Raw genomic sequence first — 22,332 nt, 5'->3', positions numbered from 1 at the left:
CTAGACGTGTTTATGTGTTTATTCAGATTCTTCCGCATGTGATCCTCATCGATAAGTTCGACCAACAAAAGTGAGTGAGTTTAGTTTTACACCGCACTCAGCAATATTCCAGCTATATGACGGCGGTCTGTAAATAATCGAGTCTGGACCAGATAATCCAATGATCAACAGCATATGCATCGATCTGCACAATTGGGAACCGATGACATGTGTCAATCAAGTCAGCGAGCCTGACCACCCGATCCCGTTAGTCGCCTCTCACGACAAGCATAGTCGCCTTTTATGGCAAAGCATGGGTTGGTGCATCCTCGATATCTCCAGGGTATACGTTCGGATGAGGAGGAGGTTGGTGAAGGCCTGTTCTACCCCTGGACCTTCACAGGTGACCAACAAAAGAGATGAAATACAAGAAAAACACGTAAATGTGAAACGTTTTTCATTCATTCTTAAAATCAAGCCCATTCTTCATTGCCTTTAACTTATTTTATAGTGCAGATCGAGACGCTTCTTTTTGAAGATGAAGAAAATTTAAACTGAACTGCTTGGTGTGTGAAAGGACAGAAGTATTTCTTATCACACCAGGTAAAGCAGATTCGTGCAGCGGGACGTCAACCTTAGCAAAGGCGTAAGGTTAAAACCAGAGCATCCAATTAGAGGAAGTTAGGGAGGGGGCAGCGTGATAATGAAAGATTAAGTTTTTTAACGTCCTAACGAAAATTCAGGTCGCATGCAAAAATTGGACATAGAGGAATTATAGGAACAGTCTGACTAAATGAGTGAGTCTAGTTTTGCGCCGTTTGTAGCAATATACAAGAAACGAGAACACCTAAACGAGCCATGTGGGGAACTGAACCCGAATCTTCGGCGTGACGAGCGAACGCTTTAACCATTAGGGTACCCCCACCTTCCCCTGGACAATCAAGGAGACGATAAATGAAAATCGAGAAATATTGATCGCTTCCATCTCTCCACACAAGGTCCACGTGCCGTAACAGTAATACCGAAGTGATGTTACTGGAATGTTGCTGAAAGCGGCCTTAAAGAACAAACTCAATAGCTCACTCACTCACTCACTCACTCACTCACTCACTCACTCACTCACTCACTCACTCACTCACCCACCCACCCATAATAGCAGTTATATGCTCATGCTATCAACCACTACTTTGCTCGACAAAGACACGGCATTATCGTGACTTATCTGATCTATATGTGAGATTTGCACGTGTCCTGAAGCATCATTCAAAGATATAGTCACATAAAGTTATTCTAGTTAAGTTAAGAAAGTTATTAATAAAGTTATTTCTATCTGTACAATTCTGAAATCAAATTAACATTCCTGGTAATGTTCAAAGCATTGCATGTCTCGAATTGATTTCAAACAGAAAATAAGGAAATATGTTTTCAACCGAGGAGAACGATGCCTCTCAGTTTATATGATCAAATGGCTGATTTTGAAATTATCTTGCATTAGCGGCATCATTTATAAAATCATTTGTAGTGGTAATTTGTCACTGCTCAACGAATAATTGGACGTGGCTTCTGCCTGTTAAGATATAGTTTGATTTAAAACTTTTGAGAATTGTAAAATATGTGTTCACAAAAAGCACAACTTCTGCCTCAGTCATTTTATCGTTGTGGATCAGTAAATTCGATTTGTTTTGACAGAAATGTACACCATTTGAAGCATGTCAGGATGATGACGTTAGAAGTCATTTCTTGCCAAAGTCTTCTTTGACCAAAATTATTTTCACAAAAAGTGCATAACCACAGATTACTTTTTCAAACTCACTTCAACCGCAGTGAGTGATGATTCTATAGACATAATCAAATTTAACAAGAGTTAATTAAATTTTGAAATGCATGAAAACCAGTCTAAGTAAACATAACCTTATGGGAGGTCGTGTCAGGTAACCTTTGAGATTGACCAATCAGAACACAGCTTACCAAATCGCGAAAGTGCACATTCGCACATACCTTTTGAACTTTTTATCTCGAAAAGGTTCGTACCCGAACGATTCCGAATGCTATTACAATCGCTTCCGGATGATGCACACGGCGTACGCACAGACACGACAACAGTGAATAAACAGTCGCTGAAAATAGTGTTTTTGACAATATTCAAGGATGTTATCTTGCGGAAATATTAGCTAACGGTAACCATGTCAACAGAAACCCCAAAGCGTATATACTGCAAGTCAAATAACTGTGTTGTATGCTGATTTTTGTTTGTGGAGAGATCTGTGTCGGTGACCTGAATATTTTGAAAGTCCCTCCGATCCCTAAATAGTAGCCGTTGTCTGATTGGTTAAATCTATTTAACCGTCCTGCATTTGATTGGACGGTCATTGGTCGCTCAAAGGTTACCTGACGTGACCTTCTACTAGGTTTTGTTAGACTCAGTGGTGGGGTGTAACGAAATACACTTAGACGAAGTTTACTTAGACTGCGTGAAAACAAATATCGATATAGTTTCTTTTGCCCCTCACTATACACTGTGGATGATTTATGTCTAAATGCATTGTTTGGACCTTAAATTAGAGCAAGGCAGCACCATATACCGCTCCCGGAGCGTCAGTCGGCTGGAGGGAATTTATCTTTGGGTTCAAGCGTCTAATAATGCCCAGAAAATAACCATAAAGAGTCCTGGCACCTTGTCAAGAAAAACTACGCTGGAAGCCAACTTATGCATTAATATGACAATTAAATTTTGAAAACCGAAATTATTACCAAAATCTTTCGCCGTACATCGTTATAAATTTGCATCTGAAATTGAAAAAGATTCTTAATTCTGAAAGGAGAGCAATTAGCCTTCCTACTCTGGCAAAGTTACTGTGGGGAGTTTTCAGCTGTGTCACTACGTGCATGAGATTTGAGGACTCCTTCCACTGTGTGTATCCAATGTGTTGAATAGACTGAATATGGTTTTAAGTCATTTTTAGCAATTTTCTAGCAACATCGCGGCGGGGGACAACAGAAATGGGCTTCAGACATGTATCCATGTAGAGAATCGAACCCGTGTCTTCGGCGTGAAGAGCGAACGCTTTAACCACTGAGCTACCCCACGGAACGACATATACTGCATATATCAAAACCATTTCGTGCAGAATGAAATGGTTTTTGGATTTGTTGGTTTCATTTAGACGGTGTCATGGCAACCTATTTTCAGAGAAATGGCTAGTCTGCCTCACAGTCTCTGAACCACATTATTTTCACTTCTATTCAGTCTTTTCTGCAATGCTGAAGTCTAGATTTCCTCAGGTCCAGGATCTGAATCTTCCATCTCTCAAGGGCTCCTTTTTAGTTCATAATTCTTTGTTTCTATCAACGTTACATATATCCAGATATTAAGCGTTGGTCTCAGAAACTGCGTGCTGGTGTCAATCATGGCAGATGAATTTGTGTTTGTGAATGCAACATGTAATCTTGTGCCTATTCGGTAGAATGCTTTCATACAGCAATTAGCCAAATATCTCTGGGTTCCACAAGTGGAGGGTGTTTGAGGAAAATATTGACGACAAGAATCCACATATTCTCTACCCACAGAAGATACTTGTGACATATTCCAACAGTTGTTACCTGCCGTATCTTCCTACAGAGGGTACTTTTCATATCTTCCTACAGCTGGTACTTGTCATAGCTTCCCACAGAGGTTACTTGTAATATCTTCCTACATAGGACACTTGTCATATTTTCCTGCAGAGGTTACTTGACATATGTTCGTAGGAAGAGTAGGAAGATATGACAAGTACCAACTGTAGGAAGATATGACAAGTACCAACTGTAGGAAGATATGACAAGTACCCTCTGTAGGAAGATATGACAAGTACCAACTGTAGGAAGATATGACAAGTACCAACTGTAGGAAGATATGACAAGTACCAGCTGTAGGAAGATATGACATGTACCAGCTGTAGGAAGATATGACAAGTACCAGCTGTAGGAAGATATGACAAGTACCAACTGTAGGAAGATATGACAAGTACCAACTGTAGGAAGATATGACAAGTACCAACTGTAGGAAGATATGACAAGTACCAACTGTAGGAAGATATGACAAGTACCAACTGTAGGAAGATATGACAAGTACCAACTGTAGGAAGATATGACAAGTACCCTCTGTAGGAAGATATGACAAGTACCAACTGTAGGAAGATATGACAAGTACCAACTGTAGGAAGATATGACAAGTACCAGCTGTAGGAAGATATGACAAGTACCAGCTGTAGGAAGATATGACAAGTACCAACTGTAGGAAGATATGACAAGTACCAACTGTAGGAAGATATGACAAGTACCAACTGTAGGAAGATATGACAAGTACCAACTGTAGGAAGATATGACAAGTACCAACTGTAGGAAGATATGACAAGTACCAGCTGTAGGAAGATATGACAAGTACCAACTGTAGGAAGATATGACAAGTACCAACTGTAGGAAGATATGACAAGTACCAGCTGTAGGAAGATATGACAAGTACCAGCTGTAGGAAGATATGACAAGTACCAGCTGTAGGAAGATATGACAAGTACCAGCTGTAGGAAGATATGACAAGTACCAACTGTAGGAAGATATGACAAGTACCAACTGTAGGAAGATATGACAAGTACCAGCTGTAGGAAGATATGACAAGTACCAGCTGTAGGAAGATATGACAAGTACCAGCTGTAGGAAGATATGACAAGTACCAGCTGTAGGAAGATATGACAAGTACCAACTGTAGGAAGATATGACAAGTACCAACTGTAGGAAGATATGACAAGTACCAACTGTAGGAAGATATGACAAGTACCAACTGTAGGAAGATATGACAAGTACCAACCGTAGGAAGATATGACAAGTACCAGCTGTAGGAAGATATGACAAGTACCAGCTGTAGGAAGATATGACAAGTACCAGCTGTAGGAAGATATGACAAGTACCAACTGTAGGAAGATATGACAAGTACCAACTGTAGGAAGATATGACAAGTACCAACTGTAGGAAGATATGACAAGTACCAACTGTAGGAAGATATGACAAGTACCAACTGTAGGAAGATATGACAAGTACCAACTGTAGGAAGATATGACAAGTACCAACTGTAGGAAGATATGACAAGTACCAACTGTAGGAAGATATGACAAGTACCAACTGTAGGAAGAGAATATCTGGATTCCTGTCGTCATTATTTTCCACAAACACCATCCACCTTGGGCCAGTTATGATAATAACCGCACTTCTAACCAATGATTCTGTTGTAATTTTCTAATGTTAAAGGAATGTATTAATTTTTTACCTTATGACAGTTATCTAGTTTCTAACATCGTCGGATTTCCCCTTTATTGTAGCGTCTTGAACGGGCATTGAATGCATGGATACAGTCGCAGTTATAAATTCCCACTATTATTACTATTTCCAAATGTCAGATGAAGAATAACACATGATTTAAAAATGATTGAATATATACGAATATACTTTTCAGCTTGAAATATTATCTTTTGTGCACGTTTGGTCCTGAAGTGTTGCTTAGTATGGGTGAACATGATTTAACGCTACACAATTCAAGGTACAGGGGACTGATTTTGAAAGTGTTACAAGCTATCTTTAAAGGAACGGATCCCCGATTACGTTTCGTGTACACCTTTATATTTCTAGTTTATATTTCTTTATATTTCTAGCCATGCACAACAACACAGATGATATAGGTATAGGCACCGGCGGAAACTTGGGGGTTGGGTTAGTTTCAGGGGTACACCGTCCTTTCACAACTTTCTTTTTGCACCCGATGACATTTTGTATGCACATTACTTACTATTATAATCTGTTCTCAGGGTAACATGACTAATTGTTTACACATCGTGTTTGTGAGTTTTTGGTGCGCTATGGTGCGTTTCTTAGATTACCCCATCCTCAAATCACTTCCGTAGAAGGGATCGAGTAGTTGGGCTCTCAGACTTAGTAGACACATGTCATCCCAATCGTAGATCGATGCTCATGTTGTTAATCACTGAATTGTCTACCGGTGAAGGTCCCGGGGTAGAATAGGCCTTCAGCAGCCCATGCTTGCCATAAAAGGCGACTATGCATGTCGTAAGAGGCGACTAACGGGATCGGGTGGTCAGACTCGCTGACTTGATTGACACATGTCATCGGTTTCCAGTTGCGCAGATCGACGCTCATGTTGTTGATCACTGGATTGTCTGGTCCAGACTCGATTATTCACAGACCGCCCCAATAGCGGGAATATTGCTGAGTGCGGCGTAAAACTAAACTCACTCACTCACTCACTCACTCCAGTCACATCCATTGCCCTCTTGAAGCAACAATGTAATACTACAAGTATCTTTGTGTTGAACAAGCTTAGAATGTAGACTCGTGAAGGTCCGGGTCAGAGGTGATCTTCAGTAACTCACACTTGTTGTAAGAGGCGACTAGCAGGACTGGGCCGTCTTTCTCACAGACTTGCGAATGGGTTAACACATTGTATCCCTGTTCCAAGATAGATGTTCATGCTGTTGCTCACTGGATTATCTGATCCAGACTCGATTATTTACATACCCCTGCCATATAGCTCGAACATTGTTGAATGCGACATAAAACTAAACTCACAAAGGATGTGTATAACTGAGAGTGAATATGACTTCAACCCGCTCTTTGCAATATTCCAGTGGGTATTTTGTCGTCACCCGTAACACTATTCTAGCAATATAATAGCGGGGAACGCCTGACAAATGTCCAGAGAACTGACCCAACCTCTACGTGGGGACGAGCGTCAACTTTCTTGATCTGTAACCACTGTGCCACTCCACCGCCCAAACAAACCAGAGTAAGTGAGTTTAGATTTAGCAATGTTCTAGCAATATCACAGCGGGCGGACACCAGAAATGGGCTCCCTACTTTGTGCCCATGTGTGGAATAGAACCACGGTTTTTTTGGCGTGATGAGCGAACGCCTTAACCACTACGCTAACCCTCCGCCTAATCAGACAATAAGTAATGGCATGCAAAGATAATCTCGCCTTTGGCAAAACCCGTCGTTTCAAAGTGATTCTCTACATTATTAATTAATTTACAATAATCTGGATATTGCGAGGATGAAATGTACGTTGCTACGATGGTGGCGACAAGCGTGGATTAATCAATCAGAATGTTAGGAACTACGAACACTCTACATTGCCATTTCCCCGTCTGAATGGGTGTCCATTAATTGCCTTAGTCTTCGATCGACTGGTATTAAAGTGCACTCGACACCCATCCAGACAGATGAATCATCCGAATCATAAATAAGAGTCGATGTTAACAGTAAACCTAAGTCAATCCGTGTCTCTCTGTATGGTTAAGTGAAGTTTACGATGTATCCGTGTTTCGTTTAACCAGACTATCAACGGTTAGGTAGCTGCGTGGTATCACGTCACGCTATAGTGCCAGGATAATATGGTCCACATTTGTACGAGTGAATGAGCGACTTTAAGCAGTTTTTATCAATATTCCAGCAACATCACGGTGGGGGACACCAAAAATGGGCTTCATATATTAAACCCACGTGCGCAATCGAACCTGGGTGTTCCGAGTGATGAACTACTACCTTTTAACCATAAGGCTCCCTATAACCGCCCCACAGACACTTGTACGATGCATAGAGCCGAAGGCCCCGTATCACAAAGTAAGGGTGACACTGCGACTGTCGTACATCTAACTCCTAAATTTAACATAGACTTACGATAGTCGGATATCTACGATCGCTCTGTGAAACGAGGAACTGTATCCATGTTTCATGTTTCACACAGGATATTAACGGAATATTCTTTAATGCAGCTAACACTATATTCATTGGAATAACAACACGCAACATATCCATCCAAATCTACCAGCTTTAAACAATCATCGTAAACTGTAGCCCGATACCAACCCTTCACTTTAGCGTAGACATAACGTTGTAATTATATCCTAACGAGAAATGAAGATTGAAGGACCGGTAATGCAATCGAGTCATAATTATTTTGCCAAAATTGAACCTGATTAGACTTTGATCTAATGAGTTAACCAGAAAGTTAGTTGTTGTTTGGGTGACCTCGTTCCAGGTTACAATGACTGTAGACTGCCCCAACCATATCGGTTCCCTAGGCGCTCGTCTGTTGCGTGTATAGCAGTCGGTGTGTTCATCTGAGTATGGACGTACAGCTCATTTACTACACGTGTCCCGTTGACGACCTCAGTCCGTGAATGTATCAAATACATATGTGGTACATATTCTATGGCTAAAAGGATTAGCGTCCTCACGGTATGGGGTTCACTAGACCGGACATGCTTTCAGGAATATAGCACTTTCATCGGACCTAATCAAGTACATATCGAGAGCCTACTAGTGTATCTTATTTGGACGGAATCAAATTAGCACAACCTCATACAGTGAATGAATAGAACTGAAAACAATCTTTTTTCGGGATGATTGTCGTTAGGTAGGTAGGGTTCACCTTACCGTTAGACTTGATTTGTCAATTCTAGATGTCAGAGATGTTTGTATTATTATTCTGGGTCCAGTGTTGTTCATTGTCATTGACGATTATTAAGCAATAAAGAGTATTTAACCGAAAACGTTTCTCATATATTTCAACACGAAATTAATTTGTGGGTTGTGGTAATGGAAGGACGGAACGCATATAGAAATTAATCGAGAGTAAGGTGTAACGTTGTTCTGAGCATTATTCGAACGTCATGTAAGGTCAAGAATACTCAGTGTGAAGGAAGGCTCGAAGCAAAGCAAGTTGCAGATGTTTTCCACTTTAGTGATGACAGAATCATAAACGTTTTGGGGCGAACGGGGAATCGAAACCACAACCACCGATTACTGGTGTGCACAAGGGGCGCAACTCACAACGAGCCGCCACACGTTAATATGCTTGGGCATCCGTCTCCTCATTTTCATGGCACACAGTAAGTGATTGAGTCGACAGTGTCTACGTCTGTAGCTGCCGCTACATTCACAGTAAGGCTATGAGGAAAGCCCACAACCCACCTTCTCATAAGTTCCATGCACAAAAACATCCATTGTGAAACGTTATTACGCCTATTTTACTAATTTACTAAATAACATATTATATAATATACTGAAATGCAAACTAATCATAACTAGGTTTTCGTCAAGTTTTTAATAGAAGCCATGGACGTTTACTTTCATGAGATTTCGTTTCTTCGAAACATTTGCTGTTTCTTTTGCTGTTCAGTATATATCTAGTCATAGTCATAGTCACACTGGGACAGTAACAGTTTTCACCAGTAAGAGTCCAATACAGCACTGACGCTCTGACCCAATGCGAAAGTGACTGTCCGCACCTATACCTGACCAATGCCACATCAACTGCAGTCTGCACCAATACTGGCCCAAATGACACAGTGACAGACTGCACCAATACTGACCCAATGCCACAGTGACAGCACCAGTACTTTGCCAATGCCACATGTACAGTGACAATCATCACAATACTTGACCAATGCCACAGTTACAGTCTGCACCAATACTTGACTAATGCCACAGCAACTACAGTCTGCACCAATACTGGCCCAAATGCTACAGTGACAGTCTGCACCAATACCTGACCAGTGCCACAGCAACTACAGTCTGCACCAATACCTGACCAGTGCCACAGCAACTACAGTCTGCACCAATACCTGACCAGTGCCACAGCAACTACAGTCTGCACCAATACTGGCCCAAATGCTACAGTGACAGTCTGCACCAATACCTGACCAGTGCCACAGCAACTGCAGTCTGCACCAATACCTGACCAGTGCCACAACAACTACAATCTGCACCAATACTGGCCCAAATGCCACAGTGACAGACTGAACCAATACCTGACCAGTGCCACAGCAACTACAGTCTGCACCAATACTGGCCCAAATGCTACAGTGACTGTCTGCACCAATACCTGACCAGTGCCACAGCAACTGCAGTCTGCACCAATACTGGCCCAAATGCTACAGTGACTGTCTGCACCAATACCTGACCAGTGCCACAGCAACTACAGTCTGCACCAATACTGGCCCAAATGCCACAGTGACTGTCTGCACCAATACTGGTACAAATGCCACAGTGACTGTCTGCACCAATACTGGCCCAAATGTAACAACGGCAGTCTGAACCAGTCCTGGCCCAACTGCAAACCTGACGTCGATAGTGGCCCACTATATATGTAGTAAATCAGGACTTCTGTAGTACAGTCCGCGTTGTGTTCGAAATGATTCTAACGTATAAGTGTTAACGGTTCAAGGCAAATATATTCATTTGGCCCTTTGCAAAAGAAGGCTTTTTTGTTTATTTTCTTAAAAAAGAACCCGTATTTCCAAGGCAACAGAATTACTAGTTTCAAGGCAGTGGTGTCTCAAAAGAAGTAATGGTTTCAAGAAAGCGATTTCTGAAAAGAATGAATAGTTTCAAGGCAGTAGTTTCTGAAAAGAATTCATATATTCAAGGCAGCGGTTTCTTCAATACAGGTGTTAGTTCAAACTATACATTTCCTCATAGACAATCCCTGAACTTTGCTTCCGCGACTGACGTGATGCCTGGTCCCAGGCGTCTAAAAGTCTGGAAACCTAACCTCGTACTCCAGGTGCGCGGTATTGAAGACCCAATTAACAAGAACGACAATCCCCAGGAGATTATCTCGTATAGTGCCACCAGGTCAGCGCCAGAAGTCCCCACAGTTGAGGTCATAATATTCCGTCCGTCACATTTTGACAACGGCTGAATATCAACGCAAACATATCCCCATGCTCAGTGGAAATCAAAAGGTCCGTGGAAACCTCGCTTCGGTGCTGTACAATGTGAGAATCATACCCAGGACATTAATGTCCTTTCCTCAACTACTCTTCTCAGCCCTGGCACATTAATGAGTGTTTTATGGCGTGAAAGAGACGCTGTCTTATCAATTATGTAGCATGCATATTATCGTGGAAATGATTGATAACCCAACGACAATCGTATCAGAGCAGATCAGAATAATGGTATAGACTCGCCCGATGTCAAGCACTAACATATACAAATGTAAGTGTTGCATACGGTGGTACTGAGCTAGGTACAGCATTGATGCCCGTGAATGGGTAGACGATGTCGAATGTGCATGGGTTCATATACCAGGGTATGATCAAAATTCCGTATTATTATTTAACAGAGATCAGTGTGTTTGACCACTGTTTCATTCCAGCACGTGCAGGCTGTTTCGTTATTCGTCAACACAGCGAATGACGACAGGGACTTTTTGGTTTGAACTAATTAATACATTCAAAATAAAAGGTAAAACCATGATTGTGTATTTTGAGCGATGGGGTAGCCAAGTAGTTAACGCGTTCGCTTTTTTGCTGAAGACATGGGTTCAACTCCATGCATGGGCACAAAGTGCGAAAGCCCATTTCTGGTGTCCCCTCTTTGTTTTTTCTGGAATATTGCTAAAAGCGGCGTAAAACTAATCTCACTCACCCAGTTTGTGTATCACATTGTATACTCACTGTTGAACCTATTGATGGATCGATTGATGATTCATCGGATGGTTAGCTGGCTGGTTGGTGGTTGGTGAGTGTGGTGAGAGTGTGAGTGGGTGAGTATGCGTAGATATATAGATCACCCCAACCCCCACCCCCACTTCCTCCTTTCAAGTCAGGTGTAATTCGATCTTCCACCAACCCTGATGTAAGACGTACAGTAATGAAATGATTGGTCACACTGACTGCACCTGGTGTGAGGGCACCTGGACACTCCCATGGTAACAAGTCATGACAATGTGCCGATGTTCTCACGCTTGATCACTCGTTTGTCCTGTCCAGACTCGATCATGTGACGACTGAATGGCCTTGTTTATATCCTACTCAGAACAGTATACCAGTTTTATTACGGTATGTCAGCTTAATATGAGATGAAAGCCCGAAGAGATTAACACTTTGGTAAAAATCCAAGAACACCAGCACGACATTGCGAGAACATAATGGGGGCGAATTGGATCTCGAACCTATTAATTATCACATGTTTTGTATACCAAACGGTGTAATCTCTGCAGAGCGAAATAGCTGTAACATCGCTGACTCAGCGAAAACAACTTTCTCTCACACTCTGCCTTCTCATTGTGGGAAAATAATCACTGCATAGCTTCTCAGTGGAACAATCATCCCAAACATATCTTCACCGCAGTGGAAACAGCTGCGCAGGATGCCAACACACAGAGGTATATTGCTGCAGAGAAGGTGGTTTTTACACTAAGGTTCCCGTGAACTCTTAGCAATATTCGAGCTTTGTTAAAGCGGAGAACTCCAGAAACTGGCTTCATATATTCTACCCATTGGGGAATCGAACCCGGGTCTTGTGACGGGTGACGAGCGAACGCTTTAACAACTAGGCTATCCCACTGCACTCTGGGACAAGGGCCGATCGGTCCCAGATTCAGGTGAATTCTGGGTAAATATACATGTTAAACTGCGGAACTGCATCTCAATATACTGTTACCATAAAACCGACATCCGGTTAGAACGATCACACACACGCACGCAACGCGAAATCCCATTTCACCTCACCTCATGTGCGCTGCGTGCCTTTTTGTTATTACAGGTAAATGAAGTCATGAATAATTCATGACACGTGGGTGGATGGCAGATAAACGTCGAAGTATGTATTCAGGGTTATCTAGTCCACGCCGTGTGTACGCCAGCGTTGCTAAGAAGCTTAGTCTTAGTACCACAAGGGCTTTACAGACCTGAGTATTCACGGAAACATATGGACGGTGAGTTGGTTCAGGTGATGTTGGAAGCTTTGATCCTATTGGAAATGGAACGAGCATAATGACTAAAATTCAGTGCCCTAGTGATGGGTGGGATTGACATTGGGAGATTTATCATCCAAACAGATCCTAACACGCCCTTTAATCTTAGTACCACAAGGGGTTTACAGGCCTGACTATTCACGGAAACATATGGATGGTGAGTTGGTTCAGGTGATGTTGGAAGCTTTGATCCTATTGGAAATGGAACAAGCATAATGACTAAAATTCAGTGCCCTAGTGATGGGTGGGATTGACTTTGGGAGAATTATCATCCTAATTCGAAAAAAGCTTTGTCTATGCAAACGTTAGGTGACTGAGTGAGTTTGGTTTTAAGCCGTTTTAGCAATATTCCAGCAATCCCACGGCGAGGGACATCAGAAATGGGCTTCTCACATTGTACTTATGGAGGGAATTGAACCCGGGTATTCGGTGTGAGGAGCGAAAGTTGTAACCACTAGGCCACACCACCGCAGACGTTTTGATCGATGATAAAACCCTTGATCGTAATACCCAAGAGCGTTCGTTTTGGTTTCTCGGATGGTAGTTGAGGATGATGGACGATGGGGACGGATGGGGAATTGTGGTCGAAATGTCGAAGTGCAAGGAAAACACGCTCCAAACGCATACCCGGGACCAAATGGCCAAAGTTCCCGGCTTTGGCCAACGCTACGACTAGCCGTACAATCCGTATGTTGCTGTCGATGATCAGGACCCGTCTCCTTGACCGATCACGTGAGTCAGGTTTCAGAGATGCTCTTGTACACACGTAAAGGTTTCCGACACAACGAGGAGTTAATTGACATTTATTGACATCTTCGAAATTAAGGGTGAAGCCCAGAGGGTGGGTGTGTAGGATGTGTGGGGAGTGTTAACAAGATTGGATGCACCAAATGCTCGATCTTGATGCATTCTTCAAGAACACAGGGAAGATACACTTGAGACATATACAATATACATTGAAACAATTTGGTCTCTTGAATGTAAGACGTTTTAACGAAAGTTATTGAATAGAGGAAGAGACATTGCCAAAATCTAATTTGGGGGTTTTGCAAAGACTAAAATTTACAAGTACCCATGTCAGCATATTTGGTTATCTGCATTCGCTTCAAACCCAGGATTGGTTTTCGTCCGAAGACGGAAACGTTAAACGAAGACTGAAACGCTACAACCCAACAGTTTGTGAGGTGATGTTGAACGCATCTTTGATTCTAAACTGGAAGATGGTGACCAGACGGGCACCTGCAGCTTAATTACAGAATCTCTTGATCCTAAACCGCAAAGGGGTTTCCTAGAAAATTGGCTCAAATATAATGATCCTCTGTGCGTGTACTGAGATGTTAGCTGCTCAAACCACAAGGGGTTAGCGAAAATGAGGAGATGAAGCTACAGTGCATGATAATCGTCAGAGAGTGTTATTGGGAGAATGCCCATAAACCACAGGTATGCTCCTCCGCTGAATATACTTTAATGCAGAGCTTAGTTGCGTGTATAGAAGCGTTACCCACAAACACGATCCAGGGGGATCACCTGGATACCTCTTGAAGAACGTTCCTGATGGCGATGAGTTATGTTCTTTCATGAAAAACTTCAGGTTACCATTCTGTGGTAGATTTGCGACAAGGTGATTGGTGTAAATAAATGGCTATGAGTTCCAGGCAATATGAAATCCGTTTAAACATCTGCAGCGAAAGACAAAGTGAATTTGCTATATGTCTGTAAATAATCAGACAATCGGATGATCAGCTGAGGTGCCTGGCCACCCGAATTAGTTAGTCACCTCTTACAATTCAAACCAGGATTGTCAAAGGTTATTGACTGAATGAGTGAATAATATGAAACCTGTATTCTGCAACAGTCAAGTTATTTCAAAGCGTTTGTAAAAAACAGTATTTGGACGGACAGAGCAGTGATTGATATTATGACGTTAGTCTACTGTGACGTATCATGAGCCTGGGCATTGAGACGATCCATCCGATCTTCATTTTTGCCGTCTCGGAGACTAGGTTCAACTCACTGGGGCGCCGTTTCTAATTAATTAAGTTAGTTGTTAGTTGTTTGAGAGAGAGAAAGAGAGGGAGGTAGGAACAACAGAAAGGAGGGGGAAGGATGGGGGGGGGGGGGGGGGGGCAGCGTGACGGATAGAGGACTCGGCTCAAAGCTAGAGGCAGATCAGCTCAGCAACAGTAATGGAGAGACAGAGAACAGAGCGAAAATAGTGTGAGGGATAGGAAAATATAGAGAAGCAGAGAAAGGAAGCAAGGAGACAGAGAGAGAGAAGAGGAGAGACACGAATACTCAGGCAAAACAGGGAGATAGATATAGAGATAGATAGATAGATAGAGAGAGAGAGAGAGAGAGAGAGAGAGAGAGAGAGTATGTGCGTATGTGTGAGTGTGTGAGTGTGTGTCTATGGGGGAGTTAATAAATTAGATAGGTGATGGATTCCCTAACAGACAGATCCACTTGACTGTTACAAGCTTCCTCTTGGTATGCATACGCCACAATTACAGAGGGTGATGAAAATATCAGTGATGGTAAGGGGCTTCTCTTAAATACCACACGCTCAGCTGGGGGTCCTGGAGATAGCGTGTTTAATCTCACTGACAGTCCACGTAGACCGTAATACGCTCCTGCCTTGCAGTGCGAAGCAATTTCAGTGTCCCTTCCTCCGCAGTTGTGGAGTGTATTACATGTACTCTTGTGTTATGTTTAGTTCCCGCGATACGAAAACAGGAAAGACGGCACGCAGTTGTTTTGCTTTGTAAAAACATCGCTGACGTCCAAAACATATCTCCTGATCTGCCCTCATCAGTGTGTATAAACAACGTCTACCGGGACGTTATCTGTTTCCCCATCTCCGGCCATGGTCGTATCTTCATCTTCACCCTCACTCGCACCTGTTGTAAAGCCCTGACACTGGAAAGTACCCCCTGCCATTCAACTCGTAAACACGTTTTGCCCCATCCCCAGGCCGCACAACAACATAGACTACGGCAACTCATGTGATTCCTTCACGTTCATCTGTTTATCGTAACATATTATATTGACAGTTACAACACAGGTGACTCCATCACGTTCGCCTGCACATCGTAACATTGACTCCTGCAATCCATGTGATTCCTTCACGCCCCTTTGCACATCGTAACATTGACTGTTGCAACACATGTGGTTCCTCTACGTTCAAGTGCACATCGTAACATTGATAGTTACAACACATGTGATTCCTTCACGTCCGTCTGTTATTGTAACATTGACTGTTGCAGCATATGTGACTCCTCCACGCCCCTTTGTCACAGTGACTGCTGAAACATATGTGATGCCTTCATGCTGATCTGTAAACCTGACCATTTATAAACTGTAGGTGACAACATACCTTACGTTTTCCTTAACCCTTACAGACATTATATCACGCAATCAATCAAATACGTATTGCATGTAAAGCCCCTGGCCCATATGCAAAGGAGCAAGCAGGGTTTACATATTCGGATATGCTCTAATCTACAACAGTTTGCTTTGCTTAAAAGTTATGACAGTTGACAAATTCAGTGTTCATCTGATCGAGTATACACGCAAACGCCAATGCAAACGCAAACGCAAACGCAAACGCAAACGCAAACAATATACGCGCACTCACATTGTTGTATCGTCTCCCAGAACGCAAGAAGAAACACTTCGGCACGTCCTTGAGGATTGTAAGTCATTGTAAGTCAAATGTATGTCCTTGTGGAACACGAGAGCCATATTTTATAGACTAGTTGGCTGTTGCTGTCAGAACGCCAGCAGATCTTCATCAATGGTCTTTTTGTCTTGTGTTTTCAGTCACTATCCAGAACGTCTACTCACCGCAACCCTCCACCGGTGCCCACTGACGCGTCCATGCTGTCAACACTGCGGGAGTCTGGGAGGCCATTAATCATTCAGTGTTGCATCTATTCACTTCTGTTTTAATTGTCCAAACCGAATAGTATCAATTATACAATAATTCCTTCATTGTTTACATATGCATTTCTTCTGTTGTCGACATGGCGAATGCCTTGTGTTGGGATCGTACAAGTAGTATTTTATGCCAGAGCGAACTGAATGTTCACATGTGTGAAAACACCTGTCGATGCTAATAATTGATGGTTACGAAAGACCTGTCCTGGAAATTGAATTGTTTGTTTCTTGTATATAGATCATATGTTTAAGGCAAATGTGTTGCTATGACAGAAACGTTTTCTCTTGGCAAAATTCCGATTGGCAATTCGATGATGAGGTGGGTTCTGTCGGATGGGACGAGAGTGAGACTTGCACGGTGCGGTGACTTGAGATAGATACATGTGTGTATAGAGGTGTATGCTAAGAGGAAAGTTTGAGTATGGTGTAGTGTCTTCAGAGATATATATATATTTGGAAGGGTGGGGTGAGAGTGAGAGTTGCACGGGGTGGTGTCTTGGGAAAGATATGTATAGAGATGTATGGTGAGAGGAAAATTTGAGTATATCAGAGTCTTGGGAGAGATATATTTGGAAGGGTGGGGTGAGAGTGAGAGTTGCACGGGGTGGTGTCTTGGGAAAGATATGTTTAGAGATTTATGGTGAGAGGAACGTTTGAGTATGGTAGTGTCTTGGGAGAGATATATTTGAAAGGGTGGGATGAGAGTGAGAGTTAGAGTTGCACGGGGTGGTGTCTTGGGAAAGATATGCATGGAGGTGTATGGTGAGAGGAACGTTTGAGTATGGTAGTGTCTTGGGAGAGATATATTTGAAAGGGTGGGATGAGTGTCGTGACAGATATTTATGGAAGAGCAGAGTGAGAGTGAGATTGAGATTGAGATTGAGATTGAGATTGAGATTGAGATTGAGATTGAGAAAGAGAGTGAGGGTTGCATAGGAAGGTGTCAGGGTTATGTGTATGTGGGGATGTGGAGATGTGGAAATGAGAGAATCACCTGGTACTAACAGAACCAATCAGCACAACTTTCTTGTCTCCGTTAGCTTATATTTCTGACGGGCAGTGCTACACCGCAACTCATCAGGCGCTCTCACTTTCCTTACCTCATTACTCTGTCAGTATCCGACCACCGACACAAATGCTACATCAGTTAACATGGGTGAGCCTCGCGTAATTTCCTTCGTTGCTTAGCAACCGGTGTGGAATCGACACAAGGAACCGAACGCTCGTCCGGAATAGGATTCTAAGACAGTTGGGTTGGATTGGAGTGATTATTACAGGTCGTTTAGGGCTAACCGTATCAACGCCTGCATTATCGATGAAATATGCTCGGAGACAACGTTTAATATATCAAGGGGAAAATTGTCTTAAGAGCACATCTGGGGATAAAGGAATTATTGCTTTTTTGAAATATCAAAGGGGACTGCGCATGTGTACAAGAGTGTATAGCTTCCAGTGGGATATCTGGTTCAAGTACGGGAATGAAAAACTAATGATCAGATATTGAATTTTGAATTATATGCCCAAGCCGAAGCAGCTCTGTGACGTGATATTGACTGTTTACATTTTTCTAGCATGATTCGTAATTAATTTAGTATTTGACGTAGTTCGTCTTTTATATATTTTTCGAACATTGTACGTACGCCTGCGAATTGTGCCATATTGACAAAATTAATAATGACGATAATGAAACGTAAAGACGATGATGAAGACTTGCTGATCTTAGATGCGAGAGCAAGCACGTATAAACATTTATCTTCGTCTTTCGTTCTGTGTGACTTTCAGAATAGATTTACATTTATCACTTGCAACGGAAATTTGATTTGTTGTTACTGGTTATCCCAGAGAGAGACGCTCGTGAGTGCTTCCACGCTGCTATGACTAGACAGCTTCCCAGTATGTATCTTGGGGTCGTACGGTTCATGATTCACAGATTGATTTTTTGAAGGTTCCTAAAGTTTTCGCATCTTGCATAACAAGTCTGTTGAAATATATATACGCCTCCGCTTAACTTGTAACGTTTTTAAACGTTCAGAGTAAACAGGATTTGCAGGCAATCGTCCAGTGCTAATTTCACTCATGAAAACTCAGCTCAGCACCTTCTCTGCGTGAGATACTGCACAGGATTCTTTAGACATTAGTAAGCGATGTGGAGATTACTCATAGTCCCGGATAGGTTCAGAGGACCTCTGAGAGAGCGGTAAATAGACCCTCGGTTGCCTGATAATGAAACGCACTACTTACACAGGACTTTGTGTTCGTCGTTGACTGTGGCGGTGATGTTGATGTTGATGTTGCGGCATCGGGGAGTGGATGTTGTCGAGGGTGTGGAGAGTAGGGGTTGTGAAGGATGGGTATGGGGGTGAGGGTGTGGGGGAGAGGGGTGAGTGTATTGTGAGTGTATTATGAATTTGTTGGGTGTGGAGTGGTTGAGACACATTGTATTGGACAGACTGAGTTAGATCGTGTATGAGAGGCTGTGCTGTAAAGTGGTGGAGATTTGACGATGGGATATACAGCGCTACCACAGAGGGATCCCGAGAGACAGGGAATACAAGGTATGAGGTGTTACCCGGAGACGGTCACTGGCACTGGGAGAGTGTGTGTCGAAAGAGTCAGGGGTAATCGTGGGGTCAGCCGAGTAGACTGAGGTTCAGGTAGTCCTGTACGTGTTGACTGTGTACGTGTCAGGTGGAGAAGGGGAGGTGATTGGGGTGGGAGAGACTGAGAGTGCCAGCTAGGTACGTGGCCTTCAGTGGACTGCGTGTGAGATAGTCTAAAGTAGACTGTGTCCTGAGGAGATTGTGTCAGGTGTCCTCAGAAGATTGTGTGTCCGTCGTCATCATGAGATTGTGTGTCAGGTGTCCTCGAGAGATAGTGTATCAGATGTCACCATGAGATTGTCAGATGTCCTGAGGAGATTGTGTGTCAAGTGTCCTGAGACGATTGTGTGTCAGGTGTCATTATGACATTGTCTCGGATGTCATCATGAGCTTATTTGTCAGGTGGTCCTGTGTTGATCGTGTGTCTGGTGTCTTCAAGAGACTGTATCGGCGCAATACATTATATTCCAGATGGTCTGCAGAAGACGTTGTTTCATATGCTCTTAAGCAATGTGAAGATCGAAGAACATGAACATGTGTGTAGACCGGTCCTTAGTCGATTGTGTTTCAGGTGGTTCTAAGGATATTACAAGGGGGTGTGTGGGAGGGTATGACAGGTGATTTGGGTTGGAAGCGTGGTACTGCTGATGCAGAGAATATATGTCACAGGCTTTGTGAGCACAGGTGATTGTATTCCTCAGTGTTAATGTCAACACAACGTGATATGTAAAACACGCATGTCATTTAAGAGTTTAGACACATTGCGTTGTGTGAGAACTGCCCCACAGTGTACTACAGGATGCATGACATTTCAAAACACGTATGACATGATTATTTGATTATATATAATACCATCGATTACCTGAAAAACGACACTGCGTATCGGTTCTTGTTAATTGTTCTGAGCACATACATCCAGTACAAGAAGATATTAATACCTTTTGTAAATATTGGCACCACTAATGTCTTCATCACAGTTCAGTTATCCATAAAGGTTGCTCGAATGCTAAACCATTCATTATAACCTTGGTGAATTCAACACCGCATGTGGTACTCTCCGATTGATTATTTCAACTGAAGAGTGATTCGTGGTTTGAAAACATAGCTCGCGGTATATCGACATGAAGAAGTAAAAACTACCCTGCAAATCATTATCGATTTACTGAAACAAGATTAAGTGACGACAATAGATTTTGAATTAGGGACTTTCTTGAAAACGCTAACAGCTTCAGACGTTGTACAAGTCGGTACGTTACGGTAAATATGTAAGTGTTAAAAAGCCTACGCTATATAACAGCGTTAATGGTTTTACAAGCATCAAGTTTAAACTAATTTACCAGAAGTTAGGCACATTAATTGGAATTTCAGTTCCTGAAGGCCATATTCCTCTCTGTTAGTTGTGTGACATTTACCTGGATATATGAAGGATAAAAAATTAAAGCTTTCGCAAACGCAGATGGATTGTATTTATATTTGTCGTGATGCAATACTCGGTCTTGCATTGCGTTAGCTGCGATTTTATATTTATCTTTCTCACTTCAATGCTCGTAACCTTCATTTTACCAAGTTGCTTAATAAATGTCGAGATTTGTGTGTGAAACCCTCATGGATGAAGGAATAATGCGTGAACTGGGGTAAAACACTGTGAAAAAATTAATTCATTGAATGATGCATGACAAGATTGTGGTGAAATCACCACTACATGAATTATTGCTGCATGCTGTATATATTATCACAACGGCAAATTGTGGCAAAAAAAGTGATACTGTAATGCAGCTTCGCAGTGAATTATGGGACCACCTCAGGTAAATGTAACACTGTAGTGAATTACGTCACCAACACAGTTACATGTGATGTTAAGGTGAATTAGGACACGATCGCGACCACAGTTAAATGTAATTAACTTTGTAGTGAATTAGGTCACGACCACAGTTAAATGTAACTTTGTAGTGAATTAGGGCACGACCACAGTTAAATGTAACATTGTGGTGAATTAGGTCACGACCACAGTTAAATGTAACATTGTAGTGAATTAGGGCACGACCACAGTTAAATGTAACATTGTAGTGAATTAGGACACGACCACAGTTAAATGTAACATTGTAGTGAATTAGGTCACGACCACAGTTAAATGTAACATTGTAGTGAATTAGGTCACGACCACAGTTAAATGTAACATTGTAGTGAATTAGGACACGACCACAGTTAAGTGTAACATTGTAGTGAATTAGGACACGACCACAGTTAAGTGTAACATTGTAGTGAATTAGGTCACGACCACAGTTAAATGTAACATTGTAGTGAATTAGGACACGACCACAGTTAAATGTAACATTGTAGTGAATTAGGTCACGACCACAGTTAAGTGTAACATTGTAGTGAATTAGGACACGACCACAGTTAAATGTAACATTGTAGTGAATTAGGTCACGACCACAGTTAAGTGTAACATTGTGGTGCATTTCATCACATCACAGTTGTAACAAATGTCACAAATGTAACCAAACACCATACAATAGATTATATGGTCTCTGATGTAACATTGTACAGAATCAGGTCACGATCACAGCTACCTGCAACGGTGTGGTGTGTAATGTAAACACCACAGTTAAATGTAATGTGTCAGCCCCAGAGATATTAATCAGAAAACCCTCGATTTTCAGTGTAAGCAATGTTAAAGCACGGCCGTACTACGGAGTACTATAGCAAAGAGTGACGGTGTGTCAGTTAATTCGCGGTATCCCCGAAACTATAACACATGCCCATGATATCAGAGCCTCAATTTATAATCTTGTAAGCCACTATAGCTCTCTGTACGCCTTTAAGAAATGTACAGATTTCGTCAGCTTTACTTCTTAAATCTATTTATATACTCTGATGTAACTCTGTTTGTGTGTATTATGTTTATTGCACATTCACATTGGTGTCTATCGTATGTAAGTATACAGAACTCCTGTAATCAGTACGTTATTTTAATATAATAATAGTTTTAACGAAATCTAGAGTCGC

This window comes from Haliotis asinina, chromosome 14 (genome assembly GCF_037392515.1).
Source record: "Haliotis asinina isolate JCU_RB_2024 chromosome 14, JCU_Hal_asi_v2, whole genome shotgun sequence".
NCBI lineage: Eukaryota > Metazoa > Mollusca > Gastropoda > Lepetellida > Haliotidae > Haliotis > Haliotis asinina.
Note: the sequence above shows the minus strand (reverse complement) of the source record.